Consider the following 24,325-nt stretch of genomic DNA (forward strand, 5'->3'; position numbering starts at 1 on the left):
CTGTGAAAACAAACAAAACAACAAAGCAACTTGTTGCTCCTTCAGGTTTGTTGCCTGAAAACCTGTTTGTTGTTTTTGTTTGGTTTGGTGGAGGACTTAGGTCAGTCATGTGATGATTCAGTGATGAATAAGCTTGTTTCCTGCCAAATTATCATGGGTAGAGTGGTTATTTTCCATGAGCAGCTTTGTGTCATTGTTACTTTAAGCCAGATAACTAATTTCTTTGGGGACAAGTTCCCTCACCTGTAAGAAAAGGCTGAGAGAATTTCCTAAGAAACTTTTATCAATTGCTCCTGGCAGTTATCTGCCCACCACAAGGGTAATCAGCCTTAAGTTGCAGTTGCCCTGCAGATAACAGAGCAGAGAGAACAGAAACCCTTAATGAAATCATTGAGCCTTTGTATCACTCAATGTCAAAGCTTGGTCTAGCTCTCTGCTTTCTGTAACGGGAATGAAGAAAACAGTAATGATGGCATTTCTAATTAAGCTGATTGAAGTGAATTTCTCTATAGCTGAAATCATCAATGTATGTACCTTTTCTATCTTAACATAAATTTGAGGCTCTATTGCATGTGTTCTAGTATATTCTGGACTTGTTAGTACACATTTCAAAGTCATATTTTTCTGAGTACTTCAAGAGTGCAAAATTTTATACTAGGGCAGAGATGAATGAGGTGGGGTCTTTTCCCTTGAGTTGCATACAAACATGAAAAGGGGCAAATGAAATGTACAAATGCCAGTTATCTAAGGCAGATGCATATATATTATGAACATAAGTAAGATGTGATGCCTAGGGGTGCTTGGGTGGCTCATTTGTTTAAGCATCTGACTTCAGCTCAGGTCATGATCTCAGGGTCCTGGGATTGAGCCCCATGTCTGGCCCTGTGCTCTGTGGGGAGCCTGCTTCTTTCTCCCTCTCCCTCCCCCCTCCACCTGCTCATGCTCTCTCTGTCTCTCTCAAATAAATAAATAAAATATTTTTAAAAAATAGATGTGATGCCTATTAATCCCACTTACATCCTGTGCCCTATCTCTCCCCTTCCATGAGTTTTTTGGTTGTTTATAATATCTAATATGTCAAATCCATACCTTGATTGAGCCGACAGATGTTTTTTAGGAAAAGATATTTTCTTTATATGATACATAATACATACATTTGGACTCTGAAAGTTGTGATAGTGAGTTTCCTTTTCATCTCCTTTTTCTTCTTTTTTTTTTTTCATCTCCTTTTTCTATGCATTGTAATTCTCTTCTCTACATCAGCTGTGGTGGGTTGAATAGTGTTCTCTAAAAATAAAATTAATGTATACCCATAACCTCAAAATGTAACCCTATTTGGAAATAGAATCTTTGTAGGTATGATCAAGGTAAAGACTGAAATGAGAGGGTGGTTGTTGAACTATATTTCTTACCAAAGAAGAAAATTTTAAAAATGAGAGTTCCTCTGTGCTGTGGGTAGAGGATGAGCTGAAGAGCAGCCAGAGAGCTGGCACTGAAGGAAGTCTCTAAAACAGAATTCTGAACTCATAGCGTTAAGAGAGAGGGTGGTAGGAGACCCATAACGTGTGTGGCGACCCAATAATAGAGGAGAGCTATATAGTCTCCCTCAAAAATAGCAGTAATCAGGGGCACCTGGGTGGCTCAGTGGTTGAGTAGCTGCCTTTGGGCTCAGGTCGCGATCCCAGGGTCCAGGATCAAGTGCCACATCAGGCTCCTTCCCGCAGGGAGCGTGCTTCTCCCTCTGCCTATGTATCTGCCTCTCTCTCTGTGTCTCTCATGAACAAATAAATAAAATCTTTTAAAAAGAAAAAGCAGTAATTATAATAAAGCTGGGACCCTGATAAACCATAGCAAGAGTTTCCCATGCCACCATAAGATGATTGCAGTAGAGCTGGTTGCCTAGGGTTTCAGGTACCTAAACTGCTGAAGCAGCCCCACTAATTTCCCATGGCCCCAGGGAGGCCTCACTTCTTCCCATCCTCTGAGATTAACAAGGAGATTAACTGGGAATAGACAGCCATAGACCCTCTATCCTATGCTACAGCTTTCCCCAGAGTATTCCTCCCAAATGCAAACATGAACACATCAGCAAATACTAGATGAAGGAATGATAATGGCCAAAGGCCAGTCAGGACTCTGCATTTCATGGATGTGGGTCTGTGTTCCGTATTAACTTTCTGTGTTATCTCGTCACCATGTGGTCACCTTACCCTACACCCAACATTCTCTCTGCACGGAGATGCAATTACAGGAAGAAGTGCAAGGGAGGAAATATCGATTTGAGGGAATGGCAGTGAAGTGACTACAAGCAAACTTGAATTTACTGGTTTTACCTAGAATTGCCCAAATTAAGTTTCTCTGACACCAGGTTAAACAGTAGCTTAAAACAGAGATTAAATTTAATTATAGACATGACATCTAATTTTCCTATTTTGTTATCCAAAGTCTGTGGACTTCATAATTGCATTTCTATACAACAAAATGTAAATTAGTTGTAATAAGCCAAATACATTTATATTTGTTATAAATAGCCTTACCCAGCTTTAAACTTTGATAGTGAAAAAAAAAAATAAATAAAAAATAAACTTTGATAGTGTACAGAAAATAACTTGGTCTCTGTATATTCTCTAACAACACATTTTCTGTATGATTTTACCTCTTTTCTAAGGTGTAAAGATAATACATAATATTCTATAAGCAGTTCTTTACACAGACCTGTTTTCTTTTTCTCACTTTCCAAGGTGAGATAATTGCAAACAGAACTTTAACAAAGCCATATACAGTAGATTTTCTAAAATGGATAATTGGACATATCTTAAACACTTAAATATAGAATAATCAAGTAAATGAAGATATAGTGTGAATTAGTGTCGGTTACTAAGAGTCAGAATTTCAAAAAATATTTAACAGTGGAAGAAAAACACTCAGTATATATTAACCTGACAATGATATAGAAAGTTAAACATATAATTTTTCAGTTTTAGTATATTTATTCCTTTCTTGTTTGGGTAAAGTGTGTTTGTTTTTCATCCATATATAAAAGGCCCCTCTTCACTGATTATCAGTCAAAATGAGTCAAAATCATCCTCTTTTGTGCTTCATCTATGCTCTGCACTTAGATTTCATTACACTGGTGGCTTGTCTTATTTCTAATCTTGCTGTGTCCTATGTATCTTTGTATCACCAACCACTAGCATTGAGATTACCCCCAATTAGCTAGTAATTTGTTTGTTTAGGGCATAGAAAATAGACAGGACCCTGATTTTAGATCACATATGCAAAACAAGATTTTTGGTTAATTGAGAAGTTTACACTTTAAATGGGAATTGTCAATATTGATAAACACTAAAATGAGGAGACAAAAGAAAAGGAAAACTGGCATTGATTTCAGGATTTGCACACAAATTTATTGAACATTCATAAAATGAAATCCTCTGAAAATGCCATGGAAACTCTGAACGTATATTTGAAGGAGGGTATATTTCTTCCTTGGATTCTGTCAAGAGGTCAATTGATCAATTAGAGAGCTGTCACACCAGCGATTTATCTTAGAACTAGACTCCTCTTACCAGCAAATTGTTTGATGAGCATTAAAGTCACAAGACTGTGTTTCATTTGAATTGTTTTTCCTTTGTTAATTTTCCAGAAGGGAGGAAATTAGCTAAAATGAAGAAGAAATTGTGTAAAGAGACAAATTATGGACTAATCATTGAAACTCCAAATGTCATTTATTTCTGTTATTTATCAAGAATTCAAATTGGGCTTTCATTAATATTATACCTCAGGACTCTAAGTCTATACCCTAATATAAGAATCATAGTTCTGATTCTCAATATATAGTACTTTTAGCTATTTTAAACTCTATTTGTGATCATCACTAGCTTAAATTTCTGCTAATAATGGAATGCTTACCAGATCTTGATTGGGTCTTTCAGTACTTGCCATGGGTCTAACTAAAAACCTCTCTGAAGTTCTTGTATTAGGCAGAATTGAGGTATTTTGTAGATTGGGGTTACAGAAAACTGACAAAGCAATAAGGGTTAACAGATCCTCCTTCCCTATCCCCCCAAATCCCTATCATGCAAATTGATGGTCTACTCAATTGTAACTAACCAATAGTGTGAACCAGGGCCTTCAGGAAAAGCCTGAAGTAGAAGAACCAATAACCTAGGACATTTAGAGGGAGAATTTGTTTCCACTTGATTTTATGCCTTTCTACTTCTGTCTGCTAAGTTACAATTTAAAATTACCTCTGAAGAATGAGACTCAGCAATACCTACAGCTGAGCACCAGTCCAGCTGATGGACAGATGTCCTATAGTAATCTCGCTGTTTTGAGTTTTAAACATACTAGCTCTGAATTGCATTGCCTTTTAAGTTCCTGCTGACTCCATGAAAGTAATAAAGAGCAATAGACCAGAACTACAGCCATTATCTAACCTGGTGGTTCTCATCAGGAATAGTCGCACATTCCAGGAAGCATTTGAGAAATTTGTGGGTGCATTTTTGGATGTTGCAATTTTTGGGGATCTGACTGGTGTTTAGCGAGTGGGAGTCAGAGATGCTCCATAATGTGTGGGATAGCTACCCACAATGAAGATTTATCTCACATCCTAGGTAATTTGTAATTTGAAGATCAGTGGTTCTCAAACCTTAGCCTGTTTCAGAATCTCCTGGAAGGCTTGTTAAAGCGCAGACAGGTGGTCCCCACTCCCAGTTTTTGATTCACTGTGCCTAGGATGGGGCCAGCGAATTTGCATTTCTACCAAGTTCCTAGGTGATGCTGATGCTTCTGGTCCAGGGCCCACATTTTGAGACCTATAGCTCTAGATAGGTAGTCATGTAGGTGGGAGACTGTTTATAGCTCTGGGTCAAAAAACTAGATCCACTTTACATATAAAAAGCTATTTTTGCATGGTTTTAATATACATTGAATATTTTAGTAATGTAATACCATATAATTTAAGAGATATGAATTTTGTTGTGTTTAGGCTTTAACAAGAGTTATTTAACAATTCAGAAAGTCCTTTCACCCAGAATTAGTCATCATCAATGCCAGGCCAGCACCAGCACCACCTACCTCTGTCTGCCTATATTTATAGCTTTTGCATCTAAATATGTAACAGAGATTTGAAACTTCTTTTAGAAAGCCTACAACTAAATATTAAATCAGTAAAGAGATATGAAAATCAGATATTTCTCCAATATTTCATTAATACGTTATTTCAAAATATTTATAAACACCCTAGAGCAGCGCAGATGTAAAATAGCCAATCTATTATAACACACAGATATAAAAATTACTGAAATCATTCGTTTTGAGTATGCTAGTTGATTTTCAATCTTATTCTTTTGTTTTGTTTTGTTTTTAAGATTTCTTTATTTACATGATAGAAAGAGAGAATACAAGTGGGAGGGAAGGGGCAGAGGGTAGAGGGAGAAGCAGACTCCCTGCTGAGCAGTGAGCCTAACATGGAGCTCTATCCCAGGACCCTGGGATCATGACCTTAGCCAAAGGCAGATGCTTAACCCACTGAGCCACCCAGGTGCCCTTCAGTCTTACTCTAGTATTATTCTCAGAGATCTATTACACATCTTCTCTACTTCCTCTTCATTGCTGTTTACTTTTCCAGTCCACCTTCTATTCCCCACCACATGTCAAAGGATACAATTTCTAAGGTCCTTTTAGATATTATAGACCAATAGAAGGATTTCAAGATAGGGCATATTTTTTCCTACACCTAACTTTTCCATGTCATAGAGTAATTATATGGATACTACACTTAAAAATAGGATGTGTTTTATTTGTAATGATAATATATTCCCTCATTGTATCTACTTCTCCATCTCTAATCATTGTCATGTTAACTTGTTTTTAGCTACCATTATTTCTCTCCTTTTCCTACAATATACAGGTAAGTCTGACCTTTTTTTAATTAACTCTAACACTATTTTTCTTATTTCAGTGTGCACTCTTGTGTCTCTTATTTTCCTATGCTTCTCTTATGGAATGGTTTCTGATCACCTGGTATCCAATAAATCCAAATGTTCCTTGTAAGGAATATAATTTTCTGACCACTTCAACATGTCCTTCTGTAAAGCCATAACTGAACATTTGCCAATTGAAATATACATATTATTTTATTATGAATTACTTTCTCTTCAGTTCATCTTTATGTATAGTTAGAGTGTGATACCTATTTTGGTGGTAATTTTTCTATAGTAGATTATATTACATACGAATTTCACTTCAGGATAACAAAGAGGGCATTAGAAATATTTGTTATAAAAGGGGATGTTGGCCTGGGTAGAACTGAGAACCAATGATCTAGTCCAATCCCTGGTTGTATTTTTCATAAATTAGGTTCACAGTGAAAAACTTTAATGTATTTACATGAGAACCCACAGCTGTTTAGAGAAACTGATGCTTCTAAAATCTGAGTGTACCAATTTCAAGTCCAATGACCCTCCAACTAGAACGAAAATAATGTAGTTGCTTTGTCCTTTTCCCTATTTCAATGTAAGAGGCAAGAAGCTGAGTACAGAGATTTATGCCATTTCTGATCATGGATCATAACAGCAACTGAATTTTCTTTATGGCTTCAGGTATAATTTTTCTATGGCAAATTTCACTTATTGGTTTTTCTCCATCTAAAATCTATAAATCCACAGGTTCTTGTTTGAGTCAAAGAAATTGTGTTGTAGATGATCCCTTTTTCATTATAGCATACCTTTGCTCTGCCTTCCAATGCTAAGAAATTGGTTCAGGCAGCACTTTGAAAGGGATACATTTCCCAGGAAAAGGCACAGAAATGGAGGCAATCATCTTCAACTGACAGAAAAGAGTGGTGAACTCAGAAAGACTGAGAACATAATCAATACTGAATCAGACTAAGCACAATGAAGTACCAGATTATTAGAGAGCCGTCTTTAAAGTGTGATACTTACAATCCAGGAGGAGCCTGGGTGCTTTGGAAGCTAGGCTCAGCATTTATTAAGCACTCCCATCGCACACATCATGGATTGCTGAGAGTTGGTCAAAAGTTTACTACCACCGAATGCAATAATTGAATATGTCTTTGTGTGTGACCTGGAGAAATGAATCATTTTCAGCAGCTTATATTTTTAAGACTTATTACCTTAGCGTTCTATAGAGGATCAATGCCCCTGCATTGGTTTTATTTCTGTTATTGTTATTGTTATTGTTGTTTTATGGTTATAGTTTTTTGTTGTTTGTATTTTATCTTGCTCTCTCAGAAATAAGGTCATTATAAGAAACAACATGAAATTAGTGCAGGGAAAAGCTTTGGTTATTCTAAGGAACCACATAATTTTGGTTTTCTCCCTCTGATCATAAGAAATGTGTAACATATCTAGTCGCTCCTTTCATCTTTTCTGCCTGAAATCTCAGAGCCCAACTTGGAATACAACTATACAAAATATTTGGGCCATTATTATAGGCATATTTGTCTTTTCTGTCCTACTCCTATGATTTTTTTTCTATTTTATTATAATTTTATAGAGTTCGTTATTGATGTAGTCTGTTTTAAATTTTTCATTGAGGGTGCCTGGGTGGCTCAGTGGTTGAGCGTCTGCCTTAGGCTCAGGTTGCGATCCCGGGGTCCTGGGATCGAGTCCTATATCAGGCTCCCCGTAGGGAGCCTGCTTCTCCCTCTGCCTATGTCTCTGCCTCTCTGTGTGTGTCTCTCATGAATAAATAAATAAAATCTTTTAAAAAGAATCTTACATTGAATGATGTGGAGGATAGACAAATAGATTTGAATAAATAGGGTCAAAATGCTCGTCTCACAGGCAACCACTTTGATTCCAGTAATGCAAGAGTTTGGTTTCTTTTTTAAAGTGTCCACTTGTCTTAAACTTGAGAAATAGATGTAGTGTCTTAGAAAAAGCAAGTACCTAAGGGCATTTGCTTGGAGCATTCAAAAAGGATCACTAGGGAAGAAACATTCATTAGACAACAGAATAGATTTTATACCTAATTAAAGAACATTCTCAAATAAAATTAAGTAAGTTCATAGAGATATCTTGGTGCATAGGTTGACACAGGAAGAACTGTGAAAGACATCCTACTTCTGTCCCAGCAGAGAAAAGAAGAGGCAAAGAGATAAGGGTATCTCGGAATTAGCAAGCTCACAAATGAGGTGACATCGCATCTAACGCTCATGATCTTGGCTCTAAAATTTTGTAAATCTTTTAAAGAAAGTAAAGGCTGCCATGAGAGAAAATAACAGGATAGTTAGTAGAAGTGTCTCTGAAGAAACAACATGTAAGCAGACTAGAAGGGTAAATTCAGCCAGCCAGGTGAAGAGTGGGCAATGGAGAACATTCCAGGCAGAGAATAGAGATCCCAAGGTGGGAGAGCACTTGATGCCTTTGGAGACTAGAAAAGACTAGGATGGCAGATATATAATGAGCTAGAGTAAAAGTAGTGTAGCATTAAGTTGAAGACCTGGGCATGGGGAGAGTTTAAACAGAGCAGAGGCGTAATCAATTTGCATTTTTAAAATACCAGTTTGGCTTCCATGTATAGACAACACTGTGTGTGTTGAGAAAGGAAAGGTGGGTAACAGAAGACACAGATAAGAGACTGTTGCAGCAGTCCACAGGAGAAAGAATAATGGCTGAGACAGAGATGATGTCTGGAAAGTTGGCAAATGGGGGGCCAGATTCTGGATGTATATTGAAGGTAGAATTGATATATCATGGGAGCAGAATGAATATAGGGTAAGAAGGTAGGGATGTCTAAAAATGGTTCTCGGGTATTTGGCACATAAACATCTAAGCGATTATGATGTTTAACTTGATCAGAAGATTAAGGGAATTGTGGGAATAGAGTAGGAAAATGGTGATAGGTTTTATTGGAGCAATCCTAATATTGGCATGTCTATAAACCATCTAAGAGGAGGAGCACCGGGGTGGCTCAGTCTGTTAAGTGTCTGCCTTCAGGTCAGATAATGATCCCAGGGTCCCTGCTCAGTAGGGAGTCTGCTTTGCCTTCTGCCTGCCATTCCCCCTGCTTGCACATGCCCTCTGTCAAATCAATCAATCAATCAATCAATCGATCAATCTCCTCTTAGATGCCATGTGATTCATTGGATAACTAAACCTGAGGTTCAAATATGATCAGTAAAGATATACATTTTGGAGTCAATGGCATGTACACGACTTTTAAAGCCATGGTAATAAATGCTGTCACCTAGAGAGAGAGTATAGAAAAGAAAATTCAAGAGTTCCATACTTCCCTGTGTCTTTTCCTTCTTCTACCTCTTTGTTCCTAGGAGCAAGCCAAGGGAAAAATTACTAAGAAACCCATGCTCCATCAGATCCTGGGGCTGTAATTGAGTGGGTGATACTTCCTTATCACCCAGATGCCAGTTATGCAAACTCTGTTAATTGATTCAGTGGAGATTTGCTTGACAACTGGATTGTGATCTTCTAAGAACTTTATCTCATGGGTGTTTTTAGTTTGTTTTTGTTTTGTTTTGTTTTGTTTTTGTCTTTGCTTTTTTTTTTTGCATTCCACTTCCTACTCATTTGAGCAGTGAAAAATACCAAGGACCCATAATTCTAATTTTCCCATTATCACTAGCATTGTCTTTAAACAAAATTAACAAAGACTGCAGGACCAGAAAAGGCAGCGGAAGGAAAGAGTCACAATAATACAAAGGAAGCCTAAAGAAAATAGATGTATATTGGGTTTTCAATATTTACAGGGCACACTCGTCTATGCTTTTCCTATAGCAAATATTTGGGGTGGAGTTATCTGACATGTCCCAATATCTCAGGTATCATGTGGACACTGGAGGTGGAGGAGATAGGGATAAGCCTTCCAGGAGCTTACACAGTATTTCATAGTGTATTGTATTTTATCTAACTTTCAGAACAGCATATACTTTTTTTAAATCTCCCATTTAACAGGTCCAGCAATTAAAGCTAATTTGTCCATCAACACCCCAAAATAAGGAAAGAACTAGTATAAAATTTTGTATAGTAGCTATGTTCCAGGATTAAGTGATTGAGTGAATAAAGATATATATAGGCAAAAGAAAAAAGTGTATATATTATATATAATATATACACACATATCTTTGCAAACATACATGTGTATATATATATTTGTGTATATATATTTGTAAATATATATGTGTATATACATATACACACACACACACACATATATATTAGAAAGCAGAATCTCAGAGTCATTTCATTGAATGAACCCCTGTTTTTATATAATTAAACAAATTTCTTGGTTATAGCCAGAGTCATTACAAACTAAAATCCATAGCCATTTTAAAATAAGCCCAGGAAAGTGAAGCACACAGTGCTTTTATCTTTTCTAAAGATATGGCAAGAGTTTCATTCACGTCTTCAAAAAAATGTTAAATGAGACTTTACATCAAATTAATTATTGAAGAAAGAGAAAAAAATCAAATTTTGGAAAATTGAGAGAGCATAAAATCCTGTTCTATGAAGAGGTCCCTGTACAATTAGGTTTAGTACATTACCTGACTGTGTGGCTAAAGTAGTCTTTTAATAGAGATGCAAAACAGGAATCTGGGCTAGTTCTAGGATAATGGCTAAGTGTTCAATAGGGATGGATGTTAAGTACTCTGGTTTATTACATTCTGTTTATTGCATTTTGAATACCTTAAAATGACAATTTAATGTAACTGAAATTATAAAGAGTGGATTTTATGCCAGCCACTTCTTAGCAAAAACCTGTGAGATATGACCAGAGATCAGAGGCTAAGTCTTTATTACATTATGGAAACAAGAATGAATTTCTAAAAATGAAAGGGCAACTCCCAGCTGTGAAGAGTTTTATGTTTGTTTTTAACAGACTTTCACTCCCAGGCCATGACTCACATTTAAGAGCTTCTCACTCCAGAGCAGACCCTCGAGGCAGGGAGTTTTAAATCATAAACTTAAGGAAACATTGATTTGTTGAAACTTTTGAAGGCATTAAATATAGCCTTTGTGTGACCTTAGCCAGAATGGGAAAACATCGGTCAATCTTGAAACATTGACTCACTGGAAGGTAAAAACCTTCAGTAGAGTATCATGGCCAAGAGAAAAATTTCATGTGATGGTATTTTTGTGTTTGTTTTTAGGAGAAAGAGTCTACGGCCATACCACCCTGAACGCGCCGGATCTCGTCTGTTTTTAGGAGAAAGAAATATAAAATATTATATATCCTGGGGCGCCTGCGTGGATCAGTCAGTTGGAGCATCCGACTGGGTTTCAGCTCTGGTCATGATCTCAGGGTCATGAGATAGAGCCCCACGTCCAGCTTCCTTCTCAGCATGGGGTCTGCTTGAGATTCTCTGTCTTCCCCCCCCCCCCATCTGTCCCTCTCCCCTTGCTTGCATGTACTTTCTCTCTCAAATAAATACATAAATAAAATCTTTAAAAAATATATATATATATATATACATCGTACATTCCCCTCGGAATATATATATATATATATATATATATATATATATATATATATCCTGGCTTTAGATCTTTAGATAGTAAGAATAGAAAACATAAAACCTGTATCTTTTAACTGTTATTGTCATGGGATGATTCAACAACAACCAAAGTACATTTACCACTCTTACTGATATTTAAGGGAAGTAAGGAAAATAGGCAAAAGAAAAAAAGAGATGAGATCAATAAGGAGGTGAAGGTAAAGATGAAGAGGAGATTCCACCTAAGAAGCAAGGAGGAGAGAAAGAACATGTGCTTAAAAATATTTTAAAACCCTTTATTCTTAGGATTAGGTTTTGCTGAAGATAACCAAAAAAGTGAAAATAACAGTGGCTTAAACAAAGTAGTATTTATTTCTCTCACACATAAAAGCTTAAGCAGGCAGGACAGCTCTAGTATTGGGGTCCCACAACCATCAGCAACCCTAATTCTTTTTTTGAAGATTATTTATTTATTTATTTATTTATTTATTTATTTATTCATGAGAGACACATAGAGAGAGGCAGAGACATAGGCAGAGAGAGAGAAGCAGCCTCCCTGCAGGGAGCCCGGTGTGAGACTCAATCCCAGGACCCCGGGATCATGCCTTGAGCCCAAGGCAGATGCTCCACCACTGAGCCACCCAGGGGCCCCTTGGCAACACTCATTCATTCAGTCATATTGCCCTGCCCACGGTGATATCGTGCCACATGCACCAGGGTGGCTGCTCACGTACACCCCACCAAGTCCATGTTCTAGGTGTTCTTTAGGAGTAGAAGAAGGAAGAAAAGCATTTCCTCTTCTTCCATTAGTCAAGTTTCCTTAAAGTTGCATGTTTTACTTTGTCACATGTCTATACCTAGCTGTAAACAAGTCCAAGAAATGTAAAAATTATTTCAAGTTTAAAATTGGAGTTTCTGTCACTAAGTAAAAAGGGAAGAATTGATATTTCTATATATAACTAATACTAATTTCCACCCAAACTCATCATTTATTGGCATTTTCTGGGATCACAATTATTAGGTTTTTGTGAAGTTATAACAAACTAAAATGTCCCAATTCTTCTGAACAGTCCTATTTTCTACATTTGATCATTAAATAATAGTTTGGAAGACAATTTGTATTTTCCCATGAAGTTTTAAAATTTTTCCTTAGAGGTAGAAAGGAATTACTTTGAGATTTTAAAATTTATTCTGAGGCTCTTATACTATTCAATCAATTTAACTGTGTCTGCTCATATCTTGAGTATTTTCTTCCTCCTGTAGTTGTGATTTGCAGTGGAATCTATTGGTGTGATTAGCTAAAGCATCCAAATTTCAAGTGTTCTTTCAAAAAAGATAAATTATGAAATATAGTATTAAATGTAAGTAATTTGCTATTTCTTTGTAGGATACTATATGTAAAAATATAATTAAGGAGAAAATTTTGTTTGTAATCCATATGCCCCTAGCTAGAATTAAGGAAATCAAGCTGTTCCTTCTATTAGTAATAACTCTGAAATAATTTGGGTTGAGGAAAAAATAACAGCAAGAATTATACTTATATAGTATTTACCAACATTGGAATGCATAGTCAATTTTTTAAAATTCTGATAAATAGAACACTAAATGACTTTCAAGGCTAGACTATGAAAAGCTTCTGCCTGGCTTTCTCTTTCTCTCAGGACATGAAGTCTTGCAGCTCTGAGCTGCCATGTAAGAGCCAAGCTAGCCAGGCCACCATGTCAGAGAGACTCTGAGGGAGACTACATAGAGACAGAACAAGATGCCCAAGAAGCCCCCATTGTGAGGTGTGGCACTGACATAGAGGCCGACATAACCATCTCCTTGTCCAAAAATAGGCATTATCTAAGATGAGACAGTATATGCCAATGTTTATTGTATCCATTGATTTGCTATCTATTTCTGCTGATTGACTTGATCAAAATATATTCAGTAATGACCTGAGACCGATCTCTGCAAAACTTGAAGTGGGTGGTTAAAAGAAAAAAAAAAAACAACAACTGAAGACTTGCACAGCATTGGACATATATTTATTTTGCTTCAAAAAATAAAAATAAAACAATTCAATGAACAAAACAAAACCTTTCTGAGGCTTTGTAACTTTTGCTTACAACATAGCCCTCCACTTTTTTGGAAGAGAAGAAAACGTGACATATGGAGGAGGTATAAATCCAGTGGAAATAATAATGTTTAGTTGTAGAGCTCTTTCTTTCCTAGGTATTATTTTATTGAAACTTCACAGCAGTTATCTATAGAATTAAACATAAGTTTTATTTCCACTCTAGAAATGAAGAAACTGAGGTTTCAGAGAGGCAAAGAGCATCTCTGTTCAAGAACCACTCCCTCTACAACCACCCAAAGTCAACTCTTTCATGAGTTGGTCATGAAACATAGGACCGTGTTCCTCCTTCATAGGGTAATAGCATTTACAACTTGCACTTATTTGTGTGATTAGTTACATATTAAACTTGTCTTCTCCACAAGATTGTACATTTCATTGGAACACGGACTGTGTTTGTTGTAACCATTGTAATCTAACCATTGTAATCTTCAGCACTTCCCACGTGTCTAGTTTATTATTAGTATTCAATAACATTTTATGAATGAATTGACAAAGTCATGCTCTCCAGCATTGATGAAATAATATCCAAAAACACCAAACTTTTGAAGTGACTCTGAGCTTCTAAATCTCTAGCTTTTCAAGTGTTTTAAAAAGACTTTATGTCAAGGATATTTATGGTGAAAAATCATGCACTCTCACAAGATATATTTTTAACTTTTTAAAATATGTAAATTAAATTAATTAACACATAGTGTATTTTAGTTTCAGAGGTAGAGGTCAGTGATTCATCAATCTTATATAATACCCAGTGCTCATTATATCTCATGCCCTCCTTAATGTCCATCACCCAGTTACCCCATCCCCCTACCCCTCTCCCCTCCACCAAACCTGTTTGTTTCCTATGATTAAGAGTCTCTTATGGTTGTCTCCTCCTTCTCTGATTTCATCTTGCTTTATTTTTCCCTCCCTTCTCCTATGATCTTCTGTTTTGTTTGTTCAATTCCACATATCAGTGAGATCATATGATAATTATCTTTCTCTGATTGACTTATTTCACTTAGAATAATACCCTCTAGTTCCATCTGCATAATTGCAAATGGCAAGATTTCTTTTTTCAATGGCTGAGTCATATTTATATATATATATATATATATACCACATCTTCTTTATCTATTCATCTGTCGATGGACATTTGGGTTCTTGCCACAGTTTGGCTATTGTGGAATTGCCGCTATAAACATTGGGATGCAGGTAGACCTTCGGATCACTACACTTGTATCTTTGGGGTAAATACCTAGTAGTGAAATTGCTGGGCCATAGGGTAGCTCTATTTTCAACTTTTTGAGGAACCTCCATACTGTTTTCCAGAGTGGCTGCAACAGCTTGCATTTCCACCAACAGTTTAAGAGGGTTCTCCTTTCTCTGCATCCTTGCCAACATCTGTTGTTTTCTTTCCTTTTCTGCTTTTTTTTTTAAGATTTATTTATTTATTCATGAGAGAGAGAGAGAGAGAGAGAGGCAGAGACACAGGCAGAGGGAGAAGCAGGCTCCATGCAGGGAGCCCAATGTGGGACTCAATCCCGGGACTACAGGATCACACCCTGGGCCAAAGGTGGGCGCCAAACCACTGAGCCACCCAGGGATCCCCCATCTGTCGTTTTCTGACTTGTTAATTTTAGCCACTCTGACCAGTTTTCACAAGATATTTAAAATGCTCTTCTGCTCAGCCACAATTCAGATTTTTAAACTCAGTCATCAGAGGGAAATAATCACTAACAAATCATAAAAGTAGAGGTTTGCTTCAAAGGAAGTTTTTTCATTTATTCATGTATTCAATTATTTATATATTTTTTCCAACAAGCATTTTATAGTGTCTCCTATGTGTTTAAAACCACATTAGGTGCTATAGGGAATGGGAAATTAAATATAATATACAATCCCTATCTCAGGATCCTTATAATCGATTTTAAGAGACTAGAAAATCATTTGTCAACTTTTGAAATGGAAGATTATTAACAAATAACTAAGTTTCAAAAGTATTGTGCAGGGAATTCATCCTAGTAGACATTTATTGGAGACTGAAGTTGTTTAGATGTATTTTCATCGAAAAAGCCAAAGCGAAACAGAACAAATTATGGACTGATTGTGGAAACTGCAAGTATGGCTGGAACAACTAAAGGGTGTGTGGCAATATAGTTGGGAGAGGGAATGAGGTGATAGCGATGAAGTGGTAGACAAAGTCCAGATCATGAAGGGCTTTATGTTCTCTTAATCCCAAAATCTGTTGGAAACCATGGCATACTTTTCCTGTTACCAAGCCATCCTGGAAATAATGCAGGTGATAGAAAGGGATACGGCAGCAATGGCTTATACAAGGCAAAGAGATAAGCTATGAGTATTCTAGATAATATAGATATGAAACATCAGAATATGGAAGCTACAATTTTTGGTTATTGAGTGAATACCATGAGGTGGAAGGGGTTAAGTAAGATGTGGAAATAGAGTATTATTAGGCCTAGGATTCTTGTTTCAGAGAATGGGAAGAAGATGGCACTATTTATAGAGAAAGAAAAAAGAACTACCAAGCATAGCAAATTTATGGTTAATCCAAGATTATTTGACTACAACAGAACTTTCAATATATTGACCCTCCCACTTTTTGCATTATTCATTCACCCAATCCATGTCCTCACTTTCTTTTTATCCAGCTCAGACTCCATGCTTAGCATTAAAATAATCCTCTTGCATATACTCACATTTCCTTTCTTTCCTCCACTCTCTCTGAAGAGTTTATTTTATTTTTTTTTAATATATATTTTTTAATTTTTTTATTTATTTATGATAGTCACAGAGAGAGAGAGAGAGACAGAGACACAGGCAGAGGGAGAAGCAGGCTCCATGCACCGGGAGCCTGATGTGGGATTCGATCCCGGGTCTCCAGGATCGCGCCCTGGGCCAAAGGCAGGCGCCAAACCGCTGCGCCACCCAGGGATCCCATCTCTGAAGAGTTTACATGGTAAAACCCCTTCTCCTACTAGTCACAACCTTCTACCTATTTCTTCCTCTGTACTTGAGCAGCTAAATGTACTGGGGAGAAAAAGCATAGTCATGTTTATTTGTCACACTATTTGGTTTAAAGCCTACAGCACCTGGTCTTCCCAGGCAGTTTCCCATCCTAGTACTAACCAGGCCAGATCCTGCTTAGGTTCCAAGGTCAGACAAGATTGGGCACATTCAAGGTGGTATGGCCATAGACCATTTGTCACACTATAAACTCAAAACCACAAATGCATAGCAGATTTTTACCATTGCTGGACAACCCTACAATATATCCCTAATTTATGTACTCTCTTTCTCTCCCATTTCACATTTTTTCCCTCCTCTCCACTCGAAATGTCAAAGCCCTATCTCCTTCTCACTTTTAGCTGATGCCCTTCCTTCTCACTTCATTGATAACCAAAACTACATAGAGTCAAATTCACCTTGAAAATTTCTTGGAGGGGCACCTGGGTGGCTCAGTGGTTGAGTGTCTGCCTTTGGCTTCCATCATGATCCTGGAGTTCTGGGATCAAGTCCTGCATCAGGCTTCCTGTAGGGAGCCTGCTTCTTCCTATGCCTATGTCTCTGCCTCTGTCTCTGTGTCTCTGATGAATAAATAAATTTTTTTTTAAAAGACAATTTCTTGGAAATTCCCACATTGGAGATGGACACATCCTCACTTAGGAAGTCTAATACAACCAGTTTTTGCTCTGTCATTGAAACTTTCCCTAGGTTAGTACCAGCTAAAGTATATAGACTACATTCATAGTCCTTATTTTCCCAACGTCTTTAGACATTATAATCATACTTTCTACAGCTAGATGCTCACACTATGAGAGCTGTATGAGAAGTGACATCAGCTAGGGAGGGCACATATTCACCTCTCTCATCTTATTCTCACTCTGGGGCATAGGCTCACTGAATGAAATGGAAGGAAAATGTTTAGCTTTTTCTATAGCTTTTTAATCTCTCATTTTTTTGGAGAGTGGGAGCTGATGAGTGTGAAATGTTAACTCACATTTTATTCACAGATGTATGATGTGACCTCGCTGAAAAACAGGATGCATTTTCTGCTTCTCGTTAAGTGGAGTCATCTATTTAAAATGCTGAGCACAGTGCCTGGCATATAGTGAACAATAAGTGTAAGCTATTAGTAGTAGTGTTAATATTCAAGAGTTTATGTTACAGCTAAATGGAGAGGACATATGAATATAAAGATAAATGGTGGCATACAAGAAATACTAAGTAACTATTATAGGTGTTTCAGAGCAGAGAGAGATCACCATCAGATAAATCCTCAATTAGATTTAAAATGTTATATATAAAAATGCATGAGATTATAACAAGAAGAAAGCTACCAGCTGTGAACCAACAGTTCAGATCAGAAACAGGACAACACTGGAGATAATTTCCAGACCATTTCCAGGAAAAATAAGCCACAAAATCAAAGTTTATACACAAAGTTACACACATATGCTTTATGGGTTTCAAGAAATTAACTGAAACTGTCTTCATTAACTGTCTCATTTAGTGCTCATGGAACTTAGTTGGTGGAAGGGAAGGTACTCCTGTCCTCATTTTACTAATGAAGAAACTGTCCCTTGGAGGTCTATGACTTGCCTTCCTTCTACTCGGTAGCAGAGCCTGCACAAGAGCTGCATTGGGTTCTCTGACTCTAAATCCAGCACCTTATCCATCTCATTCTTCTTGTTCCGCCTGCAACCATAATTCAAAGAGAAGAGCATGTGCTCTGATAATAAGTGCCAGGTTTAATATATTGCTTAAAGTATTTCAGTGTGTTGGCAAAGTCCATTTAAAAAGAACAAGAAAATCCTTAAAAGTTGTGCAACCATCAATACTGTTATTCCATTAACTAGACATGCTGGTATCATCTTAATTTAAATATTTGTAAGCAGAAAAGAGATGCTCATTTTTATTCACAATGCCTTTCCTACCCCATCTGGCACAAGCAATTTCCTTTTGTGTGCCTTTAAACTGTGTTATAAAGAAATTAATTTTACCCTGAGGGCTTTCACTGTGAATCTCACAACTTTCATTCTGGTTATTTCTCAGTTTCATCATCAGTAACAAATTGTTCTTGTGGGGGGAATTGTGCCTGTCAATTTTTCTTGTTTAGCCCATCAAATTTTTCATTAGGTGTCGCCACTAACAAATGCCTTTGTTTTCTTTCCAAAGTTGTTGGCAGCTATTATAATTATTTTATCAGAAAAACACAATTTATATTGGTATATATTTATTAATTGGAAAATTACCTTTCAAATTAGTTTATAATGAGAGTGATTATGTTTACTATCACTTAGACATGTGGTAAATAAAAGAGTCAATTCAAATAAAGGATGTGATTAATAATTAAAAATACAAATGTCAGTATTGTAGTTGTTTCACTGTCCTTCCTATGCAGTTTGTCTTAATGATTTCGGTAGGTGATTAGAAAAATTTGCTGATGCCTAACCTCAGCTTCCTAAAGGTCAGTGGCCTTTGGGAGATGAAAGACAGAAGATAGAAAAATGCTATTACTTTTCTTTTTTTTTTTTTTTTTTTAATTTATGATAGTCACAGAGAGCGAGAGAGAGAGAGAGAGAGAGAGGCACAGACACAGGCAGAGGGAGAAGCAGGCTCCATGCACCGGGAGCCCAACGTGGGATTTGATCCCGGGTCTCCAGGATCGCGCCCTGGGCCAAAGGCAGGCGCCAAACCGCTGCACCACCCAGGGATCCCCTGCTATTACTTTTCTAAAAATATTTATTTATTTTATTTGAGAGAGAGAGAGAGAGAGAAAGTGCATGTTCAGTGAAGAGTCCTCAGCAGACCTGCCCATGACCCTGGAATCATGACCTGAGCTAAAACCAAGAGTCAGACGCTTAACCAATTGTACCACCCAGGCTCCTCTTTTATAGTAATAAATCCTATGACTTTTATTAATTCTTTCTCTCTTTTTTAAAGATTTTATTTATGTATGCACAAGAGACACAAAGACAGAGGCAGACATAGGCAGAGGGAGAGGCAGGCTCCCTGCGGGGAGCCCAATCCAGGAACTTGATCCCAGGACCCCGGGATCATGACCTGAGCCAAAGGCAGATGCTCAACTGCTGAGCCACCCAGGTGCCCCTATTAATTCTTTTTTTCTTGATTCACTTCTCTAAGTTGGACTTGGCTTTGTCGGCAGGACCATGAAGATAGACATGGTGTAACTCCTGGCTTCAAAGAGGTCAGGTCTAAAAATGTCACAATGTCAACAGCTATCAATCAATCACCCAACATTTTCTTTCTTTTTTTTTTAATAATAAATTTATTTTTTATTGGTGTTCAATTTGCCAGCATACAGAATAACACCCAGTGCTCATCCTGTCAAGTGCCCCCCTCAGTGCCCGTCACCCATTCACCCCCCACCTCCCGCCCTCCTCCTCTTCCACCACCCCTAGTTCGTTTCCCAGAGTTAGGAGTCTTTATGTTCTGTCTCCCTTTCTGATATTTCCCACACATTTCTTCTCCCTTCCCTTCTATTCCCTTTCACTATTATTTATATTCCCCAAATGAATGAGACCATATAATGTTTGTCCTTCTCCAATTGACTTATTTCACTCAGCATAATACCCTCCACTTCCATCCACGTCAAAGCAAATGGTGGGTATTTGTCGTTTCTAATGGCTGAGGAATATTCCATTGTATACATAGACCACATCTTCTTTATCCACTCATCTTTCGATGGACACCGAGGCTCCTTCCACAGTTTGGCTATTGTGGACATTGCTGCTAGAAACATCGGGGTGCAGGTGTCCCGGCGTTTCATTGCATCTGTATCTTTGGGGTAAATCCCCAACAGTGCAATTGCTGGGTCATAGGGCAGGTCTATTTTTAACTCTTTGAGGAACCTCCACACAGTTTTCCAGAGTGGCTGCACCAGTTCACATTCCCACCAACAGTGCAGGAGGGTTCCCTTTTCTCCGCATCCTCTCCAACATTTGTTGTTTCCTGCCTTGTTAATTTTCCCCATTCTCACTGGTGTGAGGTGGGATCTCATTGTGGTTTTGATTGGTATTTCCCTGATGGCAAGTGATGCAGAGCATTTTCTCATGTGCTTGTTGGCCATGTCTATGTCTTCCTCTGTGAGATTTCTCTTCATGTCTTTTGCCCATTTCATGATTGGATTGTTTGTTTCTTTGGTGTTGAGTTTAATAAGTTCTTTATAGATCTTGGAAACTAGCCCTTTATCTGATACGTCATTTGCAAATATCTTCTCCCATTCTGTAGGTTGTCTTTTAGTTTCGTTGACTGTGTCCTTTGCTGTACAAAAGCTTCTTATCTTGATGAAGTCCCAATAGTTCATTTTTGCTTTTGTTTCTTTTGCCTTCGTGGATGTATCTTGCAAGAAGTTACTGTGGCCGAGTTCAAAAAGGGTGTTGCCTGTGTTCTCCTCTAGGATTTTGATGGAATCTTGTCTCACATTTAGGTCTTTCATCCATTTGAGTTTACCTTTGTGTATAGTGCAAGAGAGTGGTCCAGTTTCATTCTTCTGCATGTGGATGTCCAATTTTCCCAGCACCATTTATTGAAGAGACTGTCTTTCTTCCAGTGGATAGTCTTTCCTCCTTTATCGAATATTAGTTGCCCATAAAGTTCAGGGTCCACTTCTGGGTTCTCTACTCTGTTCCATTGATCTATGTGTCTGTTTTTGTGCCAGTACCACACTGTCTTGATGACCACAGCTTTGTAGTACAACCTGAAATCTGGCATTGTGATGCCCCAGATATGGTTTTCTTTTTTAAAATTCCCCTGGCTATTCGGGGTCTTTTCTGATTCCACACAAATCTTAAAATAATTTGTTCTAACTCTCTGAAGAAAGTCCATGTATTTTGACAGGGATTGCATTAAACGTGTAAATTGCCCTGGGTAACATTGACATTTTCACAATATTAATTCTGCCAATCCATGAGCATGGAATATTTTTCCATCTCTTTGTGTCTTCCTCAATTTCTTTCAGAAGTGTTCTATAGTTTTTAGGGTATGGATCCTTTACCTCTTTGGTTAGGTTTATTCCTAGGTATCTTATGCTTTTGGGTGCAATTGTAAATGGGATTGACTCCTTAATTTCTCTTTCTTCAGTCTCATTGTTAGTGTATAGAAATGCCACTGACTTCTGGGCATTGATTTTGTATCCTGCCACACTGCCAAATAGCTGTATGAGTTCTAGCAATCTTGGGGTGGAGGCTTTTGGGTTTTCTATGTAGAGTATCATGTCATCGGCGAAGATGGAGAGTTTGACTTCTTCTTTGCCAATGTGAGCCTTTAATGTCTTTCTGTTGTCTGATTGCTGAGGCTAGGACTTCCAGTACTATGTTGAATAGCAGTGGTGAGAGTGGACATCCCTGTCTTGTTCCTGATCTTAGGAGAAAGGCTCCCAGTGCTTCCCCATTGAGAATCACCCAACATTTTCTACATAATGGGCCGAAGTCCAGGTTTTTTCACAAGGTACATAAATACTTTGTTATTTAAATCTCAGATTAATCTTAGAAGTAAAACACACTGTGAGGAATATGAAATTTGCAGAACTTACCTCCTAAAGGTTATGGACCTGGGCAGTGGCAGGACTCAGGCTGTGAACCTCAGTCTCTCCATGTCTCTGTGTCTGTGTCTGTCTCTCTCTCCTTCTTGAACTACCATGAGTAGTGGTGGAGCCACCAGGCTATACAAAAACAGACAAGTCTCTGCCTTACTTTTCTTGGCTCCTGCTCCTCAGAAAGACCTGACCCCAAATGCATTGAGCTCACCATTTTTCTAACACGCACTGTCATTAGAATATCCTGGAAGCAATGCTTGTGTCCACAGCATCCCTCTCCACAAATCACCAGGTATCGCTGAGGCTTTTGGTCAGAACTTCCAGATGTCACCATGGTCTCTGTCTAAGCCATGACCAATCAAATTCGCACTGTCGTATCACATCCCATCGTAACTTCAGATAAACAGATATTTCTAATTATGTGACAGGAACTGAACTAGGAGATAGAGATAAATGAAATGTTAACATGTGATATCTGCCCTCAGAAATTCTAAGGGAGGACACACTATAAACTCATTTTGATGAGGATGAAGAGCACAGTCGAAATTTATTCAGAGATAAACAGCCAAAAAAAACCATTATTTTTTTGCATTAGAAATGTCCAGCCCTCCCCACTTTGGGGAGACACCCTCTTGGAGATCCCTGGGTGGCTCAGCGGTTTAGCACCGCCTTCAGCCCAGGGCGTGACCTTGGAGCCCCGGGATTGAGTCCACATCAGGCTCCCTGCATGGAGCTTGCTTCTCCCTCTGCCTGTGTCTCTGCCTCTTCTCTCTCTCTCTGTGTCTCTTATAAATAAATAAAATCTTAAAAAAAAAAGAAATATCCAAATCCTGAACATGGTCAGACGTACAAGAATGTTCTTCCTTGGGGGCACCTGGCTGGCTCAGTTGGTAGAGCACGAAGTTATTGATCTCAGGGTTGTGAGGTCAAACCCCATGTTGGGTGTAAAGATTACTTAAAAAAAAAATCTTAACACAAAAAAAATGGTCTGCCTTGGTTGGCAATAGGCAAGAGGTGGGGGGAAGGATCTAAATGTAGAACATTTAAATATTTAAAACAATTCCTAAAAATATGTGTCACAATTCAAATTAAAGAGGTGTGAAAGTGCAGACTGAGGTGGACAGATTAGATTTAAAGCCTGGTTTACTACTTCTCTTAGACTCAGTTTCCTCTGAAAAAAAACGTTAGGAATGACTTCCACATTTTTTATTGTATATCTGATGCTAGAATGAGATAATGTGTGTCCTTGCTTAGCACAGTATCTGGCACTTACTATTGAGTCAGAATATGCACATATAACATAGAATTAGTATTTAAATTTTCAGGACACATGTAAGGTACCTTCAGAGATTCTGGCTCATGTAGGATATAGGATATCAGACTGTTTTGACAATTATTTTAGACGAGTATGTCCAATATTTACATGTATGGAAGGGAATAGAACATCCAAAATAATAGTCCGTGTAATCTTATGATTGATGAAATATCAGGTAACACTGCTTTTTTTTTTTTTATCAGAGAGTTGTTATGAATGCTTTAAGCTTGAAGACCTCACGTACTCAGTATAAACCTGTATTTACACAATCCTACACCAGTACGTTCTCACCTGCCGACATGAGTGGATCACAGTTACTCCATAAATGCCTGTGGCACTACTGCATTGTGGGTTTCTCACAGCAGGGACCACGACTTCTGTCTTTGAATCTTTAGTGCCTGACATGTACCAGGTACTTAATAAGTACCGGTTGAAAGGACACTAATAACTTTTACCCATTTAAACATTATAAATTTCATTTTTTATGATAGGTACACACATGACATAATTTCAGTTTCTAATGACAACATAATAGAATTATTGAGGAAATCACACAACTGGGGAAATGGATGTAATTGGTGTCACTTGAAATTCATGAACACCTTGATCACCAGCCTTGAATAAATATTCACTTCTAGCATGCAGTGTTCCTGTTTCTCCAAGAAGCTTATTTTTCTGTTCTTTACTCAGATTGTTCCTTTTTGCTACTTTGTACACCGCCCAGCACCACTTTATTATGCTGACCTGGTCTCATAGCTCCCAGATAGAACAGAAGCTATGACATGGGAAGCACCCCCTCTTCCTATCACTAAGTCAGCAACCCAAGGGCCTGACCTGCCCTTACTTTTTCTA

The 24,325-nt window shown here is 37.8% G+C and overlaps 1 long non-coding RNA gene and 1 pseudogene across 1 annotated transcript in view; both read right to left on the minus strand.

The window, feature by feature from the left end:
• Positions 1–3,436: 3,436 nt before the first annotated feature.
• The window catches only part of LOC111097955, a 28,524-nt gene continuing 7,635 nt past the window's right edge, over positions 3,437–24,325 (minus strand). The window contains exons 3-6 of the long non-coding RNA XR_005366433.1: positions 22,370–22,594; positions 22,156–22,284; positions 6,948–7,089; positions 3,437–3,661 (exon numbers count right to left, since the gene is read on the minus strand). This is a non-coding gene — a long non-coding RNA (uncharacterized LOC111097955). The remainder of the gene's footprint in view (positions 3,662–6,947; positions 7,090–22,155; positions 22,285–22,369; positions 22,595–24,325) is intronic.
• On the minus strand, positions 16,679–16,797 carry LOC119874064 (annotated as a pseudogene).

This window comes from Canis lupus, chromosome 11 (assembly GCF_011100685.1).
Source record: "Canis lupus familiaris isolate Mischka breed German Shepherd chromosome 11, alternate assembly UU_Cfam_GSD_1.0, whole genome shotgun sequence".
Taxonomy (NCBI): Eukaryota; Metazoa; Chordata; class Mammalia; order Carnivora; family Canidae; genus Canis; species Canis lupus.